Below are 20,267 nucleotides of genomic sequence, written 5' to 3'. Positions count from 1 at the left end.
AACACTTGCTGCTCATAACAACACATTCCAGAATCATGGTTCCAGGCACCAGTATGAGCTGACAATTCTCTTGGAGTTTATACATACCTGGTTCAAGGTACTGATCTCTTCAATAGTGATATATAATATTTTGTGGTAACTATTACAAGCGACTATAACTTGTAAAGTACAACTATCGAGACAAAATAATCCATTTATTTCAGTCAATATGGAGATTTTTAACATCACGTCATCAGTCATTGAACGTAAAGGTAACGAACGTAATCAATTAATACCAACATATTTGAACTCTTTATGGGTGTGTATCTTCGTATGTCTATAAATGAAACAAACTAGTGTCTACTCCAGCTTCATTGATTCCGCCTCTGGCTTAAGTAACAGGGCATTTGTAATTGTCCTAAAAGCCCACTTTCAGTTGCTGTGGTTAATAACGTATTGACATGGTATGAGTGAGTGAGTTTTAGTTTTACGCCCCACTCGGCAATATTCCGGCCATATGGCACGTCCTGCGTGACTGTGCGGAATACTCCATCACAAGGGATACCTGTTTTAAATCACGAACTATGAAGGATCTTTTAAACAATATAAGCTCTTATTTAATTATTGGATTTTTAAAAGAATTGGATTTGTTGACTGATTTGTAAATAGATTAACATTTTATGGTTGAAACTTTAAAGTCATAACTCAGATTGTTACTGGCAGCACCCTCAATGGAGGTTGAAGAATTATTGTCAGTTTTAATACGTGGCTAAACTTGCATACAATCGCCAATAGCCGAAGGGATGGTGTAAATCCAACTGGAGTCTATGCAGGTAGCTAAGGTACTGTCCCCATGGCCCCTACTATGGTGATCTACCTTCAGTTGTTGGTGATCAATAGCCAATTTTTACGTGGCATTGTCTAACATAGTTTTCTGCTTTTAAAAATATATTCTAGCTAGTTTTAACTCTTTTTGTGATACTCTAGTATTTTAACAGTCCGTCGATGACTGGTTCTTTAATTACTTGTATTTTTTGTGTGCATCTACAACATTTCTCGTCACTGTATGACTGCAATATTGCCGATGTGAAGTTAAATTTTAACTCACTCATTCACCCAGATATAACACCTGAACTAGTGTATAAATGTTTGAACATTCACGGGAGCTACAAAGATCACTTATCAGAGTTAGTAAATTGAATAAACAGAGAAAGATGAAACGTGGAAAGTATCTGCAGATACTGTTGAACACCACATTTGAACTGCCCTATGAAAGATGTAGAAAACAGCCCCAGACAGTAATAACTAGTACTAACTAGCTCCGAAAGACAGAAGCAAGAACGTGATCAGTTGAAAGTCGAACGCAGGCATCTGAAGCGCAAAGTCTCCCTGCTTATAGAAAGCTGTGAAGGAAAGTAGAAACTGAAGTAGAAAGTCAAAACATGTACAAAAGGGGATATAAAACTTGAAAAAGAAATGGTTAAATGTCAAGTTGACAAGGCAGAGGAAACAAGGTTCCTAAAGTCACCCCAGTCCAATTTCGGAGCAAAGGTAGCTCAACTCAGAATTATATATTGTATTGAAACCACAAATGCTGGTCTTGAGTCACAGATTGTAACCTTGAAGAAGGAGAGAACAACTTTGGAACTTGAAATGAAGAAAACATCTGACCAACTACTAGATTTATTGAAGAGGATTGAACAGTTGGAATCAAACTGTGGTTATATTGAGCAGTCTATTGGAGATCTGCAAAGTGATTATCTTGACATGTATGATACACACATCAGAATGTTAAAACCTGAAACCTGAACTCTGTGTATATAAGTTATGTTCTACTTCTCTTCGATCAAACGAACATACAATATTTATTTATGTACAACAAAATACTTCGCATGGGTAATGCCTACTGCAGCTCACAGGCGAGCAGGTTTATTAACACTGAGTATACAAAGAGCCGACAGAGTATTAAAATACCATCTCGTCTGCACCTTCAACCTGTACCTGAAAAACAAGCAAATTCAACACCAGATAAAACTGCTTACACATATATGAAGTATACTACAGACGTTGCTGCAATACTAGCTTCATTATATTACTATTATTAATATATTATTATCATTACTGTTATTATTCATTTGTTTGTGTTTAAATGCAAGACAAAACTAAAATACATATGTCCAATTCCTTACATCCTCAATTTCGGATCAGGTCCCATCTCCAGGCCGCTCCATGTCATGTAAGATCACATCAGGTCAGCCCTCTCCTCCTTACATCCGAACCTCAGTACCTCACTGCTAATACAGATCGCAACACTGCGTACATGAACCATCCGGCTTGTAATCCAGAATTATCCATACGGATTGAAGGTTCAATACTGAAATCTTCATAACTTCAACAAGTTCCAATACACTCGATTTAAGAAGCTGCTCGCCGTGTTGTGCGTGTTGTGCGAAGACCTCAAATGACTCAACTCATGCTCAATCTCACCACGTCACCTTCGTCACGTGGCTCCAGCACAAATCGCACGTGCAAAACACCTTCGCTGCAGTAGGCAAGTCTACCGTATTTAACCCAAAATAAATTCATTTATGTTCTAATTCTCTTCGATCAAACGAACATAAAATATTTATTTATGTACAACAAATTACTTCGCATGGGTAATGCCTACCGCAGCTCGAAATTAAAAGACAGGGCAAAGAAGTGAGAACTATATATTACAGTCCAGGAAATCATAAGCCTAACATAGAAGTCACGTTCAGTAACTCTTTTATGTCATCTTTAACATATCCATCTTTAGCCGTGTCTGAAACCCAGCGGCCATGTCTCTTAAACAATCGATCAGGTACACCTGCATTCGCAGCAGCTGTTGCTCCTCCAGCACGAAAACTGTGCAAACCAAAACTGTTCACATCTATTCCTATTTCATGACATTTTTCCCTGAAAAGTTCTCTTGTTCTCGTGTAAGAGATTGGCTTATTACCTCTGAGAACATATTTCCTTTGCTTTTTACAATAACTCACTTGTCTGAAAATAAACTCATGCGAATCTTCTTTAATATTTGCTAATGAAATATCACGGTAAAGCATTTTGACTGGGCAGAGTTTGGAACCAGATGCTGCAACTACAATAAATCTACCATCTCTGTACACAGACGTCTTACTCTTTTCTATGAAAATACGAACATATCCTTCATGAAAAGAAATATCAGACCGCCTAATAGAGGAAACTTCAGAAAATCTGAAAAAGCCAGCATATGAAAGAATGGACATTGTCAGAAACCTTAAATCTACAAGCGAACAATCCTCTCTGCCAAATCTAACAACTAACTTTTCCAAAATAGCAACATCTATAGGCTCTTTCTTCTTGAGAGGGTCACTGTAACATCTTGCTGCTTCTGTAATATTCTTAATCAGGTCATGTTGACATAGATCTGGTAAACCCGCTACTCTGTGTGCCCATCTTATACCGTAAACTGCATTCAAAATAATAGGAGACCTTTTACCCGACTGAATCAATGACGTAAGGTACAAACCTACATGAAAAGAGTTTGCAGGCAAAACAGTTATTTCTTTAAACCCTGAGGCCCATTTTTCCCACCATGTAAAAGCTCTTCTGTATTTTACCACTGTAGCATCTGCTTTAGATTTTAAAACTATTCCAGGCTTTTTTGTAGATAAGTCAACTAAATCCTCGTGCACCAGATCATCCTTGTATCGCCATATACCAACGGAAAATATACCTGAAAAGATATATAATCAGTTGTCAAACCTGAGAGCAACAACCATGAACCCAGTGAAACTGTTGAATATAGTCTGGTTGCTCCCTTCTGAAACAGCGTTGCTGCCACTTAACTGAATCATGTCTGTAATGGATTTTCTGGGTTGCCCTTCCAGGAATAACAACGGCCAGTATGGAGCGGAAGGCCTCATTGGCACCACCAATGTGGTAGAAGCATTGCATGCTAAGATGAAATGTACAGTTTTACACACCAAATACACAGGAGGAACTACCCAATTGTTCTCCCCATACCACTGCTGAGTAAATGCATCAACTGCCTCTGTATCTGGTACCCATGACCTGGAATTAAACCTTTTTAACTTGGTGTTCAAATGGTTTGCAAAACGATCTACAAAATGTGGCCCCTATCTTCCATCTAAAAAATTAAAAACGTCATCTGTAACTCTCCAGTCATCCGAACCTTCAAATCTACTCAGAGCATCGGCCTTTTCATTTTCTGATCTGGGAATCCAGCTGAACTTTAACCTTATGTTGTACCGATTGGCTATAACAAAGATGGAGGTGGCAACTTGTTGTAGATGTTGTTTAGAACTACCACATGAAGCTACATGACAACATGGTTTGCTGTCTGTGAACCACTTTACAGTTTTGCCCATTAGAACCCTGGTAAACGCAAAGAGAACTAATTCTATGGCCTTCAATTCTCTCCACTTGGAACTACAAAGTTTCTCTTGAGAGTCCCTGACATATTGAAACACGTGATCAGAATCCGCAACATAACCACCACAACCTACATCACTTGCATCTGAAAACACCGACAGCATAGGTTTGATAACCTTAGACAACGCTCTTGGTTTTAGACTACGCACGTTGTCTCTCCAAAACAGCAATTCATACACACAATGAGAATTATTTAACCTAAGAAATCTATCCCAGGAAGAAGAAGCCTTTTTGACCTCGGAATACATATGCCTTGTGAAAAGTCTACAAACATCACCCAAAACGGGAGTAAGAGCTATGACTTTACCTGCTAAAGCAGCTAAACTCCTTGCTGTGAACCTGGGCAAAACAGATGTGAATGCCGAAAAACTAGACACTATATCTTCTGTTTTCTTGACAGGAATAGAAGGAACACTAGAATCTAAATTCCATGTGAATCCAAGCCACTCTAACTCTGTAACAGGATGCCATACTGACTTCTTAATATTAACAACAAAACCTGATTGTTCTAGAGTGTCTCTAACAATGTCCAAATGGCTAGAGCACAAATCCTTGGATCTAGCATAACCGAAGCCATCGTCAAGGTACACAACAATATGAATAGATTGCCTTCGCCAATATGTAACTAGTGGACGAATACACTTCGTAGAGATGTAAGGTGCAGATGTTAACCCAAAGGGCAAAACTGTGAAACAATAGTACCTAATAATGCCATTAGCATTCCAAGCAAAACCCAAGTACTGTTGTTGACTAGAATGTATGTCAGTGTGATGATAACCAGATTTTAAATCAAACTTAAACATGAAACCTGTATCTTGCACAAAATCCAAGGCTGTTTTATAGCCCTCAAAAACAATCTTTCTTTTGTAAACAAACTGATTCACAAACCTAAGGTCAAGGATAAGCCTCTTCTTGCCTGAACGCTGTATGGCTACTGAAAGAGGATTAACAACTAAAGGAGGTCTATCAAGGTCGACAATACAAGAGTTTCTTAAAAGTTCCTGAATAGCCTCGACAACAAAAGTACCGTTCCTCACAGCGGATTGGTTATTTTCAGAAAAAGATGGAGGAGGACTGTCAATGAAAGGAATGACATACCCATCTGCTATAGTATCGATCACAAACTGTGGAGCTCCAATTTTAACCCAAAAGGAAACACGTTTCCTTAAACTACCTCTCACAACACACAAAGATTCGGATTCAAACTCATAAGACCTTAGCTGAATAAACTCAGAAGCGAGGTCATTACCCCCTAAGCCCGCAGAACTATCAATGTCACAAACTGGAGAACAGGTAACATCACTCTGTTGTGTCTTGGTTTTCTTGACTGATGGCATCTGAACGTCGGAACTGCAACTTTCCACAGCAACTCGTCCTGAAGTGACATCTTTACTTCTTGACAACTGCAACTTGGTTGGACTGGACTGAATCGGAGCTGGCTGACTGGGCTGCACGTAGTGAAGCTGCCGCTGGACAGGCGACCCTCCAGTGGCCGAACCCGCCACAGAAATAACACTGTTGGTTGGGAGCTGGACCTCGTTTGACCATGGAACGAAATGGCTGGCTCTGACCTGTTGTAGTTTCCCTAGAAGTATCAACCATGCTAGCAGAAGACACAGTAGCACTGGTTGCAACATAGTTGGGTCTCCCTCTGGTCCGGAATGAGGACGCACGTCTTTTGCGCAGGGCTTTGTTCTCAGCCTTTTCGAATCTACGTTCTTCCTCGGATCCAGAGGCAATATCATCTCCCTCTAGTTCTGCCCCAACAGCCCAACCAGATGGTGACCTATCCGCTAAACGGATATGCTTATTGCTCCTAGAAATGTCTGAGGAAAGATCTTGGAGAATCCCCACACAATCAGAATACCTACTACTCTTAATATATCTGAAAGCAGTGTCAGTCTTGTCCAAACAACCAGCATTAAATTTATACTGAAGTTGGTTGCCTTTAAACCAAAAACTTGGAATTTCTGAATCTCTACGAGCCCTTTTGAACGCTGCGAATGATCTTTCTTCACTCTCTTCAATAATGTCATGTAATCTTAAATAATTGAAAAGTTTCATAACCTTCTATGGATTCCTTCTGCTGAGTCGTCTTGGATGCATCAGAGTCTTCCGACTGGTGTGAAGGTGAAACCGAACGCTGATTCATAGCAGAGTGTAGATTTAAGAAGCTGCTCGCCGTGTTGTGCGAAGACCTCGAATGACTCAACTCATGCTCAATCTCACCACGTCACCTTCGTCACGTGGCTCCAGCACAAATCTCACGTGCAAAACACCTTCGCTGCAGTAGGCAAGCTCTACCGTATTTAATCCAAAATAAATTCATTTGTTTGATTATAAGGTGGCATTTGATAACGTGGGTGCAGTTATTAAATCTGTGATATCATTATGTGGAAAAACAGACATTGATCGATTCTCAAAGGCGTCTACTCTGAGAAATTGGAATACAAGGCGACTGGGATTGTCACAAATACAGGCAGCAGAAACGATAACTCTATATACTGAAGAAACTACAGGCGTAGAGACAAGTGTGGTGGATATCACGTGAGTAATGAAGAAGGAAATAATATGTGGGCTCTGGGGCTCAGTAATATGGCAAACAAGTCAAGTAAAGCAACACCAGATACTTTCAAAATGGTGTTCTCGGATATCGATAGGAGCTTGGAGAAAAGTTCAAAGGAATCAGAAGGTGACCATCAACATACTGGACATCAAATTCTCTCAAAGATCAGATGCACAATGTCTGATCAAGCTGTAACAGAGAAGCACTTTGATGATTTGTTGACTCAGCATAGATCTGAAATACTTCCTGAAGTCACAGCTAACTGACCGTGGAACAGAAGGGTGCTACTGCTAAAATGTACAATTTCTTTTGTGGACTACATCTACTTGTAAATCTAACAGAGCTGACCAATACTACCCTGAAGAAATTCGAGTCCAGTTTAGACTTGACAGATACAGGAACTGCTAGTTTTCCTGAAACCACAAAACCACAACGTTAACAGGACAGTTCTCTATGTTAGGACAGCCTCCAAACCTACTTTGGAGATAATCACTTTTGAAAGTTTGGTCATTCATGAAAAGTATCAGTGAGACATTTTATATACAACTATTTACAGCTATTTTGTGTTCATTTGTGTTTCGTCTGGTGTACAAAAAAGAAGCAGTATGTTTCATTAATGTTTTTACGTGATCGAAGATACCTACTGTAAACATTTTGTTTTGGTTATCACGTTCTTGCCCAAAGGAGTTTGTTATACGCTCACTCAAAGACCGATGTTTGTTTTTCTTTTAACTCACATCAGCTTCATAATAATGAAGAAATAGACGACTCTGTCATTTTTATGTGGTAAAGCATAACTTTATTCACAATCAGAAAACACATCACCAGAGGGTGACTGTCACTCTTTGGACATCTTCATGTGCACACAAATACACATTTATTTGTTTTCACTGGTGACGCAATTGTGGCCTTATATTCAGTTTTCACAGAACAAGCTAGTAACTATAAACCACTACTGCTGTCTTCTCTTCATTTAGGACAATGATTAATGCACAATCGGGTTGATTTCTTACGTTTAGTAGACTTGAAATATCATTCAACTAAGAAAATTGAACAATCTAAAGAATGGAAAAAAATCAATTTCAACTTCAATATCTTGCTTACATCAATGAAAGTTATTCAGAATGAGACTCCATTTTTTTTAACATATTCAATAGCTGCATAGTCAGTTTCACTGTCAGACTCCGCCCTTCCCTGAATCTTGAGGCTTGTGTAAAAGCCATGATGAATAGGTGGGACATAGGGAAGAAGTGACCACACATCATCCATTTTCTGTTTATCCAGTGCCCTTGGACCTCTGTACTTGTGGACTAGCTGTGCATTGGCAATTTGTTTCTCCGCCTACCACGTTTGTTAACGCTTACCACATCCCATACATCAGTGTTGAAAGAAGAACTAGTTTCTATCAAGCCAAAGTCTTCACCCGACTTCATTCGAAATCGGATAACAATCTTGAAGTTGACTGGGGTTCCATCCACATTCTTGGTACTCAATGTGAAGTACTCTCTCAGATCGCTCAGTTGGAAGAAGTCATTCCTTGACGTCTCAAAAATCTGGAGCTTCTTTGAAGATTGTGTTATGAGCTCCCTCCAATGCCCAGGCGTGAAAACATACTGTGTCCTGTGTCGTACATGATTTTCAATCCCTGTCAGATGGCAGCATGCTATGTCCACTTAGAGGAAAGTGATGTTTTACTTTCTCAAATCTGAATGTTCCAGTTTTTGTTCTGGCCTGCACAGTTATCTGAAATAACTACAAGTGTGTCACCTTGGATGTCATTGCTCTCTATGTATTTCTTCAAGCAGCTCCCAATCTCCTCCGATCCACGGCAATCTACAGACTCATCCCACACGTAACAGAACCCCTTGTCTGAACTGCAGTCATGGATGTTCAAGTTGTATGTCCATAACTTGCGTTTGTAAAAGGCAGGACCAGTCGACAGTTTTGGTGTAGACAAAGCTTGTTGAAGGTCAAAAGTGATCACGTGGTATCCATATGCGAGTGATGCTCTAGCGTCCTTGGACTGGAGTATGATATTTTCCTGGCCAGCTTCTGTTTTCCTGTGATGTAGCTTTAGTTTCTTCTCCAATGTTGCAGCCTTAACATCATCTTGCTCTAGCCTTGCCTCAGTAATGGTGATATGTATTTCATCACAGGTTTTACACGTGTCACTCTTTGGAGTCTTGAAACCAATGTTGAAGTCCTCAACGAAAAGTGGTTGATACTTGTCACTGGATACAGGCCGGCAGCTTTTCCTGACACAATACACATCTCTATAGTTTCCACGTAGCCAAACAGATACGGATTTTGTTTGTCCAAGTCTCCCAGATTCCAAAAGCCATCAAATACAAATTTTATCCTTTCCTGTCCTTTCCAGTTTCTCAAAACATCTTTAGCGGCAACTACACTGTGGACTTATTATTTTAGCGTTGATGCTCGCACCTGTTGTAGAGGTATATGCTTGGCCTTTGTCTCTTTTCTCTTTGGTTAGGTCCCTCTTTCGTCCGTTTCGTTTTCGTTTCCTCGAGGTCTTCTGGGTATTAGTTTTCTCATGGTCCTTGAAATTAAGAAAAGTAACAGATTTGCATATCACAATCAACAAAACACTCTTGGATGACTTTCACATCATCTGCAGAAATGCCCGACTTCAAACTTACCATAATTGACAATAGGGGAGAGTATGATGTTGCCATGACGTTTTCAATTTGTTCCACTGTACAGGGAATGCCTGCAGCATCCAAATGTATGAGGCCAGGTGGAATTACTCTGCAAATGTTATCTGAACTTGCCTTTGTAAATCTGACAAGATCTTTGCACCCATTCAGCATCAGTATCCTCAAACCGGGCATATGTCTTAGAAACACCAACGATCTGATAGGAATGTCACACAGATGCAAGGTGTGTAGCTGTTTTGATTCCAGCAGTTTGGACGTTAGAATGTCACTCACACAATTTTGAGGAAACAGAAACTGAGAATATGCTATGTTAAAGTATTTGAATTCCTGAGAATGCTGAAAAGTCGTCAAAGTTGCTCCAGACTGTGCAGTTATGGTTGACAATGTTGTACAATGATTTACAACGACTGACTGAATTAATTCTTTTACTATCAGAAATCTAAGAATTTGGACTAGAAGTGCCTCTGGAAGATCGGGAAGATGAACCTATGAGGAAGAGAAGCACTTATTACAAAATGGGGAGAGCTCGAGTGTTAAGCCTTAAACATGACGCGTGTCGGTTTAACATAACAACCCTCAAAACATGGCAGTTTATTTGCACCAAAAATATAATAACCTCAACTTTGTTATATATCTCAGCTCCAGTGCTATCTAGAGCATACAGACTTTTAAGTAATGTGTTTCTACGAGCACGTACATGTTTTGGCATAATAGAAGAATTGACATGAAAGGCTTTCCAAATAGGATGATTGTGGAATAGCAAAATTCATGAAATAATCCTTTTGGCAAGAACATAATCCACTCAAAATAATAAAATAGTGAAAACTTAAAGATTTTTAACGCTTACATGTCCAGAAATGTCAGAATCTGAACCTTGAGAACTTTCTTCGTAGTTGGGACCATTGGTGCTGTCATCATGTTCACTCTGGGCGGAGATTTCTCCCAAAACATCTTCATCAGATAACATGTGTCCTGCCATGATTTTGTGACTTGTCATGGTCTTGCCAAAAGGGCACTACATGACTGCCTTATTACAAAAAATGGGCATGATGCTACTCTGTGCCTTGTAAATTTAAGGGAGATAATTCATACTATATGGTAATACTGGACCTTGGAAACCACTAAATATAATGTGTGGGTTGTCACTATCTTACCCCGACCCAGTGAGGCATCAACTGATAGCTCGGCATTCCTAGCTGGGAAGCACGTACCTTTTCCAGATCATGTGAAACTTGACCGAGTCCTTGAATATCTGCTGTCTGACGTTGATACCATTTGTCAGCAGATGTTACAGTTCTTGTTCTCAGCATGGATAACATGTATTGAAAAGGCTGTGACCATGAGAAAGTCAGTGTAGAGATGAGAACTCTCACTCAATCCACGATGAAGCACAACAAGGTCCCCGAAAGTATATTTGGGTTACTTGATCACATGCTCACTGTTCGGGCATATGCAACTACGCTCTACACCATGTATGTGAAAAATAGGACATTTGAATGGACTGACACCTAGCAAAAACATGAGCGCAATGAGTTGTTAAAGAATTGTCACACACTGACAAGGTAAATCAAGAAAGGAGTTCACGCTTCGTCGTGAGGACATCACAGAAGCAAGAAAAAACTCAGAAAAGAATTGCAACTACAGGGAAACGGGCAAAGGGAACTGCAGGAAAAGGAGAAACTGACTAGTGATCATGACATTATCTATTACGGTCTCTCGCAGTAGTGGGTGAGCTAATATTTAACGTCACATCGGCAATATTTCAGCCATATCGTGACGGGAACATAACATTAAAATGGAATATATGAGTATTATGAAAACCTGTCGACGAAAGATAGTAAAACAACTAGAACATCACAGAAAAGAATGTAAAACAAGCAGCAATGCCTAAAACAATCTATGAGGACAATACAATATAAAGCTGGGCTATAGATTGCTAACAAGTGAAGGTAGATCACCATACTAGGGACCATGCCGTCAGCAATTTGGGAAATCTAGCCAGACAATAAAAAAACACTTATTCTACGATTAAAACCTGGAAATTTAGAATTTACTTTCAATGTTTGTGGACTTACATACCCTCTCAGGAGAACAATAATTTTACAATACTTCAACCCCCTTTGAGGGTACAGCCACTAACAATTCAAGTCACAAATCTAAATTACCAATAATTAAAATACATCTATTTACACAACATGCTATTCAAAATTCAACCAAAATATCACTTTCTCTTAAAAACCTATAATTAAATGAGAATTAACGCCGGTAAAAAGATCCCTCATTGTTTTAACTGTAAAATACTTATCCCTTGTGATGGAGAATTCAACACAGTCAAGCAGAATATGCTTGACTGTGACTCCCTCATCACAAGGGATACAAAATGGAGGATCCTCACCTTGTAACAGGTACGCATGAGTATATCATGTGTGGCCAATACGACATCGTCGTAAAATAACTTCTTCAAGTCTGGACTAACAACCCAAGTGGGTATAACCAATATAGGGTTTTATCTCATGTAATTTATTGATACCCACTTGGGTGTCCCACTTCTTTTGCATCAGATCACGGATGTAAGATCTAATGATGGCTTTGTAATCACTATAAGGAATAAGAAGTGGTGTCACAGATTTGTTGAGCGCTACTTTAGCAGCAATGTCAGCCACTGTGTTACCAGAGATTCCTGCATGGCTGGGTAACCAACAGAAGACGATGTCGTATTGGCCAGTAGCAAGATCATTATACAATTCCATAATTCTATTAAAAGTGGATGTTTACAAGAAATATTTTTAATAGCCTGAAGGCAAGAAAGAGAGTCGGAATAGATTAAATATTGTTTACGTTTAGGGTGTCTTTGAATATATTTAATATGGCGTTAGCTTCTGCTGTAAAAATAGAACTATTATCTGGTAATCTAGAAGATATTGTTCTGGATCCAATGACAGTGGCACAAGCCACTGCGCCACCATCCTTGGACCCATCTGTAAATAAGGATTTATAATTGCTATATTTATGTTTCAATTGATTATGTTCTTGTTTATACTGTAATTCATTCGTTTCTGATTTTTTAAATGTAGTTAATGTTAGGTCAACCTGTGGCCTAACCAACTGCCAAGGAGAAGAAAGAAGACGGCAGGGAGCTATGTTTTCAAGCTGAATAGCGGCTGAAGTAAGAAAGGGTTTAATTCTGTGCCCTAGGGGTGGAACAAGAGAAGATTTCCTATCGTACAAATCGTCATAAAGTGGACTGAACACACAGTTATATGCAGGGTTAGATTCATTAGAGTGTAATTTAGTAATGTATTGTAAGGATAATTTAATACGACGTTGTGTAAGAGATGGTTCATCGGCCTCAGGTGAAGTTCTGAAGGACCCAAGACAAAGTCTTAGGCCTTGGTGATAGACAGGATCTAATAGTTTCAGGTTGCTTTTGCAGGCTCCACCATATACGATGGAGCCATAATCAAGTTTTGAGCGAACGAGTGATCTATATAAGTGAAGGAGGGTAGTCTCATCCCCTCCACAGTCTGAATTAGAAACAACCTTTGATAAATCGAGTGCCTTCAAGCATTTGGCTTTTAGGGATTTAATATGTGACAAAAAGGTCAAATGTGAATAAAAAATAAGGCCCAAGAACTTAGCCTCCTTGACAGCTTTGATAGGGGTGCCACTTAGAAATAGTTCTGGGTCTTTATGAGGTTTATATTTACGGCAGACGTGTACACAATTGGTTTTTGATTTAGAAAATTTGAAGCCGTTTTCAAGACACCATTTATCTATTTTGTTTAAACCCTGCTGCAGTTGCCGTTCAATAGTATGCATCTTTTTCCCACGACAAGCAATGTTAAAATCATCCACAAATAAGGATCCATCAATTGCATTGTTTAAAACTTTTGATTAACTATTTATCTTTATACTAAAAAGGGTTACTGACAAAATACTGACTTGTGGAACACCCTGATCCTGATTGTAATGATCAGACAGGGTAGAACCCACGCGGACTTGAAATTGTCTGTTATTTACAAAGTTGGCTATGAATCCAGGCAAACGACCTCGCAAACCGAAATCATGTAAATCCCTTAAAATGCCGTATTGCCAGGTTGTGTCATATGCCTTCTCAAGATCAAAGAAGATAGACACAGCGTGTTGTTTATTAATCAGCGCGTTTTTCACAAATGATTCCAAACGCACTAAGTGATCGACAGTACTGTTTTTACGGAAACCACATTGTATATCTGTGACAAGGTTATTATATATAATTAGTTTCCAAGTACCAAACAAGTCGATTATTTATCATGCGTTCAATGGTCTGGCAAACACAGCTAGTTAGTGAAATAGGTCGGTAATTGGACGGATCCGTATGATCAGGTCCAGATTTAGGTATTGGTACTACTATGGCGTCACGCCATGAGGGAGGAAAGTTACCCGATGTCCAAATATCATCAAAAATATTTAGCAGAGTTTCTAGGCAGGATTCTGGTAAATGCTTCAGGAATTGATAATGTATGTTATCAGCTCCTGTAGCAGTATCATGAGCTTGATCAAGAGCAGTATGGAGCTCATGAATAGAAAAAGTTTCATTATAATCTTCCCCATTATCTGAGTTGAAATTAATAGTTTTCTTTTCTTGTTGTTTTTGATACTGCTGGAATTGGTTTTGACGCATTAGTTTTGATGGTTTCGTTGTTTCTCCTAGTTGAAAAGCGCTTGACGTAGATTACACCTTCATTTCAGATCCTATATCAAGGTCCGACATATCATCAAACAATCGATCTCGAACCCTAACGATACCTTTGCTTGTGTTCAGGGTTTTGTGAGCAGACACCGTGACCGGAATGCCCACAAAAGATTTGATGTTCATCAGGTTGGTGGATTGTTGTTTTTAACTACATTCAAGTGACAGCGCACCCGAACGTAAGCGTCTGATGTTTTTCACATCTCCAGCAATACCTTGAATACCCTTGGAGACAGCAAAGGGGTTAAGCTTTAACGGTGTTTTGTTATCACAATCACAACGAAACGCGGCCAATACTCAATCAGTGCAGACGGTCTGTGGTCAGTATCATCAGGGTCAGTTGCAGTGTTTTTGGATGGAATTTCATAAGCCATGGTTAGTTTAATTGGGGTCATCATCCGATCTCTCCACCCACCACGGAGTATCACAAGGACAATGCTAAAGCAAGCGGGCCTCCAGCTTGCAGCACCAAGGATACCCGGATGATATACTCCAGTAGAAGAATTATAAGAAATTCATCTACCAGATTGGCCCTTGAGCCATCGCCTTCTGGCATAAGACTCTAGGCAAAGTTCATATGATCATAATTCACAATACTAAAAGTTACAGATTAACAAGACCAAACTTCAAAACAATTCCAAATTCCCGATTTGAGCAATGACACATACGTAGTCTATGCACAGGGCTTGGCATGACCAGCCGATTGGTTGAATCGTGCCAGTTCAACCACCCGTCTAGGTGAAGTAAGGGCCAAAGTGGTGTGTTGGGCAAATGAAACAACCCAAAATCAACCCCAATCAGTTTCACACGGAAAGGATAGGGATTATTGTCCTTAAAACAGTTTTCTTTTGAATCTGAAGACTTGAGGAAAATATATTTCTCCATCACATCTTTCAACTGACTTTCTTCCACGTAAGAATCAAACGTACTTGGCCATCCTAACCATCGTTTCAGGATTTTTTCCACCTGCCACTCAATGTCCTCACCTTTGTTTACTTTTTGAAGTTCTTCAGTATAAAATGTTCCTTTAATTGGTTGATCATAAAAGTGTCTAATTCTATACAAAGGTATTTCTTGCCTTTTTTAGCGATGAGCTATTTTGAACAATTCTTGAGTCCAGCGTAAATCAACTTCTTTACTGAATGCTCTCCCCAGATATGGAATGTGAACAATATCTCCAACCTTATATTTGGATTTCTCCACTACATACTTGGATTTACTCTTGAGTTGTTTCCTCAAAGGTTCGACATATAGGTGTTGCCACACTTTCAATTCGTTGCTTTTACTGACTTGGGCTGGTGATAAATCTGGCAGAGAGGAATGTAAAGTATGATTGTAATTCTGTACCAGTAGCGGTAATACAGAAAGGTATTCTTTGGTGTTGTTGTGAGTCATATAACGCGTGATGAGCGACTTTAAAGTTCTGTTGAATCTTCCACATAATTGCTTTTAATGTTTTCATTACGTGTGATGATGTGGGCGATGTTTTCCTTTTTCAAAAAAATGATTCGAATTCTCCACGAAACTGAGATCCTGCATCAGTACGAACTTTCTTTTGTCGTCTTAATTTGAGTATTTCTTTGAAAGATTTCACCACTGTAAGTGGTCTCTTATTCTCCAAAAGCGCGACAAAAGCATAGCGTGAAAGAATGTCTACAACTACCAACAGATATCTGACACCCTCATTCCATTTCATGTACCTTGTCATATCTGCTAAATCTGCACCATACATTTCATTCATTGCATTAACTCTTCCTTTCATCCTTTTAAATTTGTGTCTGACTGGTTTGTGGAAACTGTAAGCATCTTGCTCATTCACAAACCGTTTCACCTTCCTCAACCTGATATTGTGTTGCTTGTTTGTCTTCAATTCATCGTGCAGATGGTCCATAGAAAGCACCTGGTTTTTGTGGGTTGAAATAATACTTTTCTAATGCTTTGTCCTGCTTTAAATGACTGGTCTTCGTTCGAGAGCTCATGATGAATTGCAGAAAGTTGACATACACTCAAATATATACAACAAAAGGAAATGAACAAAATTTTATTTCCCCAAAGCACATTCTATACATAACAGTTGAACATAGCAATGGTCATACACAACAAGATAAGCACCAATGATAGTCATCTCAGTCGTATCTCTTCTGTTGGAATGCAACAATTCATACTGAGAGGATATGTCCGTGAAAGTCTTGAGATATCATGTCATCCACCATCCCCACTGGATCATGATAACACATACAGTTCATCAGATCCATACAACACACATGACACTGAACTTGACCACTATGACAACTCATATATCGTAACATATTATTATGTCGACATACACTACAATTCTTTTGAAGAGGAGTCAGTTTGTGTTCCTCATAAGGATCATCCTCTACTGCATTTAACTCTTGTTGCTCAATATCTTCCATGGGCTGATTTTAATTCTGCTACCAGTCGTTTAGGGTAGATTCAATGGGTTGACAGTCAGCTACAAGGGTGTATGGCAAGTTGACTTCACTGGAGACATCTAAGTTAACTTTAGTTGGCGGTGTAATAGGTTCTATATCAAGTGATGGTAGAGTTGATCCATTACCCTACCAACAAAAAGAAAGGGAAAAGATATGAGTATAAAAACAAAATTGATGTTACAAATTAAATAGGTAGAACACAGTCTCATGTAACACAAATATTCACTTCCTTTGCTTTCCTTGGCATCATGTCCGTATGCATGGTTTTGTACAACACACTCGATCTCATCATAATTTCATGCAGATAAACTTGACTATCCAGAATATCCTTCACTTTCAGGAATATATCGTCAAATCTCTCCACTGAGGAGAGAGCAACATGTTTCACATCCACACTTTTCTGCGTGATGGTGAATATGTAAGAGATGGACGATTTTCAACACCTTCCTGCACTAAGCTACTACTGATGAAACTCATTTGAAATAGCTAAATCGTTTGAGGTGTATGTCAAAATTGTATAGAATGATTTGTCTGATTGGATGCTGAGTAATACACATTTAGTTTGATTGGATAAGAGATAAAGAATGATAGGAATTTGCTTCAAGTGATTTAAATAGATGCATATTTAAAAAGCTATGTCATTATTCCGTTACAAACAATTCTTTGATAATCTTTTAAATATATTAAGATAAGAATTTGGAATTGTATAGAATCTTTTCAATTTAATATTGTATAGCAGGAATGTGTATTGTGTAAATGTCACCACTATGGAATGTGAGTTAACGAACCTGTATGCATCCTATGGAATGTCATTCATAATGTAATGAACCTATATTCTTTAAGGTTGAGACTGTAGGAATGTCTTTTGACTTCAGTTTTGTATAGAAGGAATGTATGATGACATTCCTGAACCATTCACACATTGTTTCAGGTTGATCCTGTAGGAATGTCTTCTGGTCCTTTAGGAATGTCTCTGATCCTTTAGGAATTTCTTTTGTTTGATGCTGGAATGTAACTCATAGTTGTGGAATGTTATTGTGTTTGGCTAGGAATGCTGTTGTTTGTGTATGACTGGGTACTTTCCTACTACTACTACTCCTGTGCCACCAGACTCTACCAGTCGGGAGTGGATGAGCAGTTAATTGCAAGTCGGACCGGCCTCAGAAGTAATGCTATCCGGGCCTTCAAGAAAACCACTGAGTCTCGGCGACTTCACAATCAAGGTATCACATAGTATCAGAGTGTATCAACAGATGCTGGTGCTTCCGCATCGGTAAAGTTCGAGATAAATATCAACTGACTTTAAACGATATCGATCAGGCAGTAAAGTTTCTGGCATTTGAATATTTCATAACATTAAATGTAAACAGAACTGTCAGAGCACTAGTTCTGGTTACGATATTGCACACGTGACTAGAGGTAGACGTTGATACAATCTGCAGTCGTTATTGGATTCGTACTGGTCAGAAAGTATACGTAGTTCCTGACGTTGTCTAACTGAAATTGGTAGTTAGAACACGGTATTCAACAAAGTAACTATAAATAACTATAAGATTTATTACGCATCGTCTGAAATACGTAGCGGGATTTTATCTGAACAAAAAACAATTACACGAGTATAATTATCCGATTTTTTACTTTTTCAAAACTTGCAGCCCAAAACACCGCGAACCGCGATTTCGTAGTGTCAAATTGGCGGCATTTACGATGAAACCTATTTAGAAAGGTTATTTTAAGCACTTTAATTTTGATATAATAGTGGATGGTATCAAGAAACCGTGAATTTCCCAAAAAGTTCAGAAGTATAGTTGTGTGCGTGGTATATTTAGAATTTTATTGGACTTCACAGTGCAGGACGAAGAGGAAGGACACATGACACATGGCGGGATTAAAGGATCAACAGTTTAGTGACGATTTACCTTCGGGGTAAATATGTTCTCTCAGTTATTTTAATTACATCTGTGATTAAACGTAAACCATATGGGGCAATATGAAGTTTAGATCAGTACATCCAGATGAAGCTGACTAGTCAAGCGACATTCCACGATTGCATTGTGGGAATGTAAACATTGCGAACATTTCCGTGTCGCTGTTAAATTGCGGGTTGAACTGAGACATTTTCTTTGTCGGAAAACATAAATGCAATGTTTCCACCAGTGATGTAAGTCACGCAACTATAAACCAAGAAACGGGATGCAACGAAGTAGTTTACTGTAGCAGGATGTATGGGACGATGAAACTGACGTGCGTCGTGACGTCGGTTTGATTACATTAGCATAAGCGTTTAATTACGAGGGGGCTGACTGCAATGACGCATAACATTGTCTGTTCAGGTATCGCTGGCCCCCAAACTTCTTAGAAAGACCAATCTTATATCTGGACTGTTGCTCATTTCGGCGTTAACAACCAACAAAACTAACAAAAACAACCTCGACAATACGAAACGTAGCTGAGGGCGTTATATGCTTGCCACCATTAAAATAAGAAAATGATACAGCATACATGCAGCAACCACGTTCAACGGATATCGATTCAGTGCATCTTGGCTTTCGTAAACCTGTCGTCTGCTGCAGATAGTACAACATTTAAACCTAATTGATTTTAAAATTTAATCGTCAGTTTCTAAGCTTTCTCTTAGAATTCCAGTCGCTACAGATTTCCAGTTTGCTTACAGTTTCAAGTTTTAGAAATCGATACAGATAAACATTAAAAACCATAATGTGCCCTATATTTTAGCGTGTGTATGTAAGTCAGACGTGAAACTCAGATGATAAGCCATAAAGTGAGTGAGTTTCACATGTACGTCCACTGACTATTTATGACTATAAATCAATATTCTAGAAACAATAGTTGATCACGACACTGGATTTATATACTAGTATGTGTGATATGGCTGAAATATTGCCGATGTGACGTTAAATATTAACTCCCTCACTCACTACTAGTATATGCCTAAATCCCAAGTCCCTATGTGCATAGCCGTGAGAATTCGAAGTATAGTGTTGCAGCTGAGTTTAAAACGTGTTTTGCCATTTGGGTATAGATATATTCAAAGTTCTTACTGCTGTGAAGAGGTGAGCTAATAACACCTGAAATCTTCTGTCTACCTTTATGAATATGTGTTGTTGTTGTTTGTTTAGAGGTCACAACAGCTTTCAAGAGTCTTCAATCACAATGCCTCCCCAGTCCAGTATAGTAAATGTCTAGGTTTCACAGTTCAATATTCATGGGGAAAACACGTACATACCACAAGTATTCTGTCATGTTTTCCGTGCGCAGCGAATACATACAATGCCAGTGGGCACCCCAATGGCACTTCGGATAACTAAGATTTGTACAATGTTAGCTCAGTTAGTGTAACATATGTCCCGACAGGAGATTACTTCAAAGCTCACTGGCAA

Source organism: Haliotis asinina, chromosome 14, assembly GCF_037392515.1.
Source record: "Haliotis asinina isolate JCU_RB_2024 chromosome 14, JCU_Hal_asi_v2, whole genome shotgun sequence".
NCBI classification, from domain to species: domain Eukaryota; kingdom Metazoa; phylum Mollusca; class Gastropoda; order Lepetellida; family Haliotidae; genus Haliotis; species Haliotis asinina.
The sequence above is the reverse complement of the archived record's forward strand: the minus strand, read 5'-3'. Positions refer to the sequence as shown.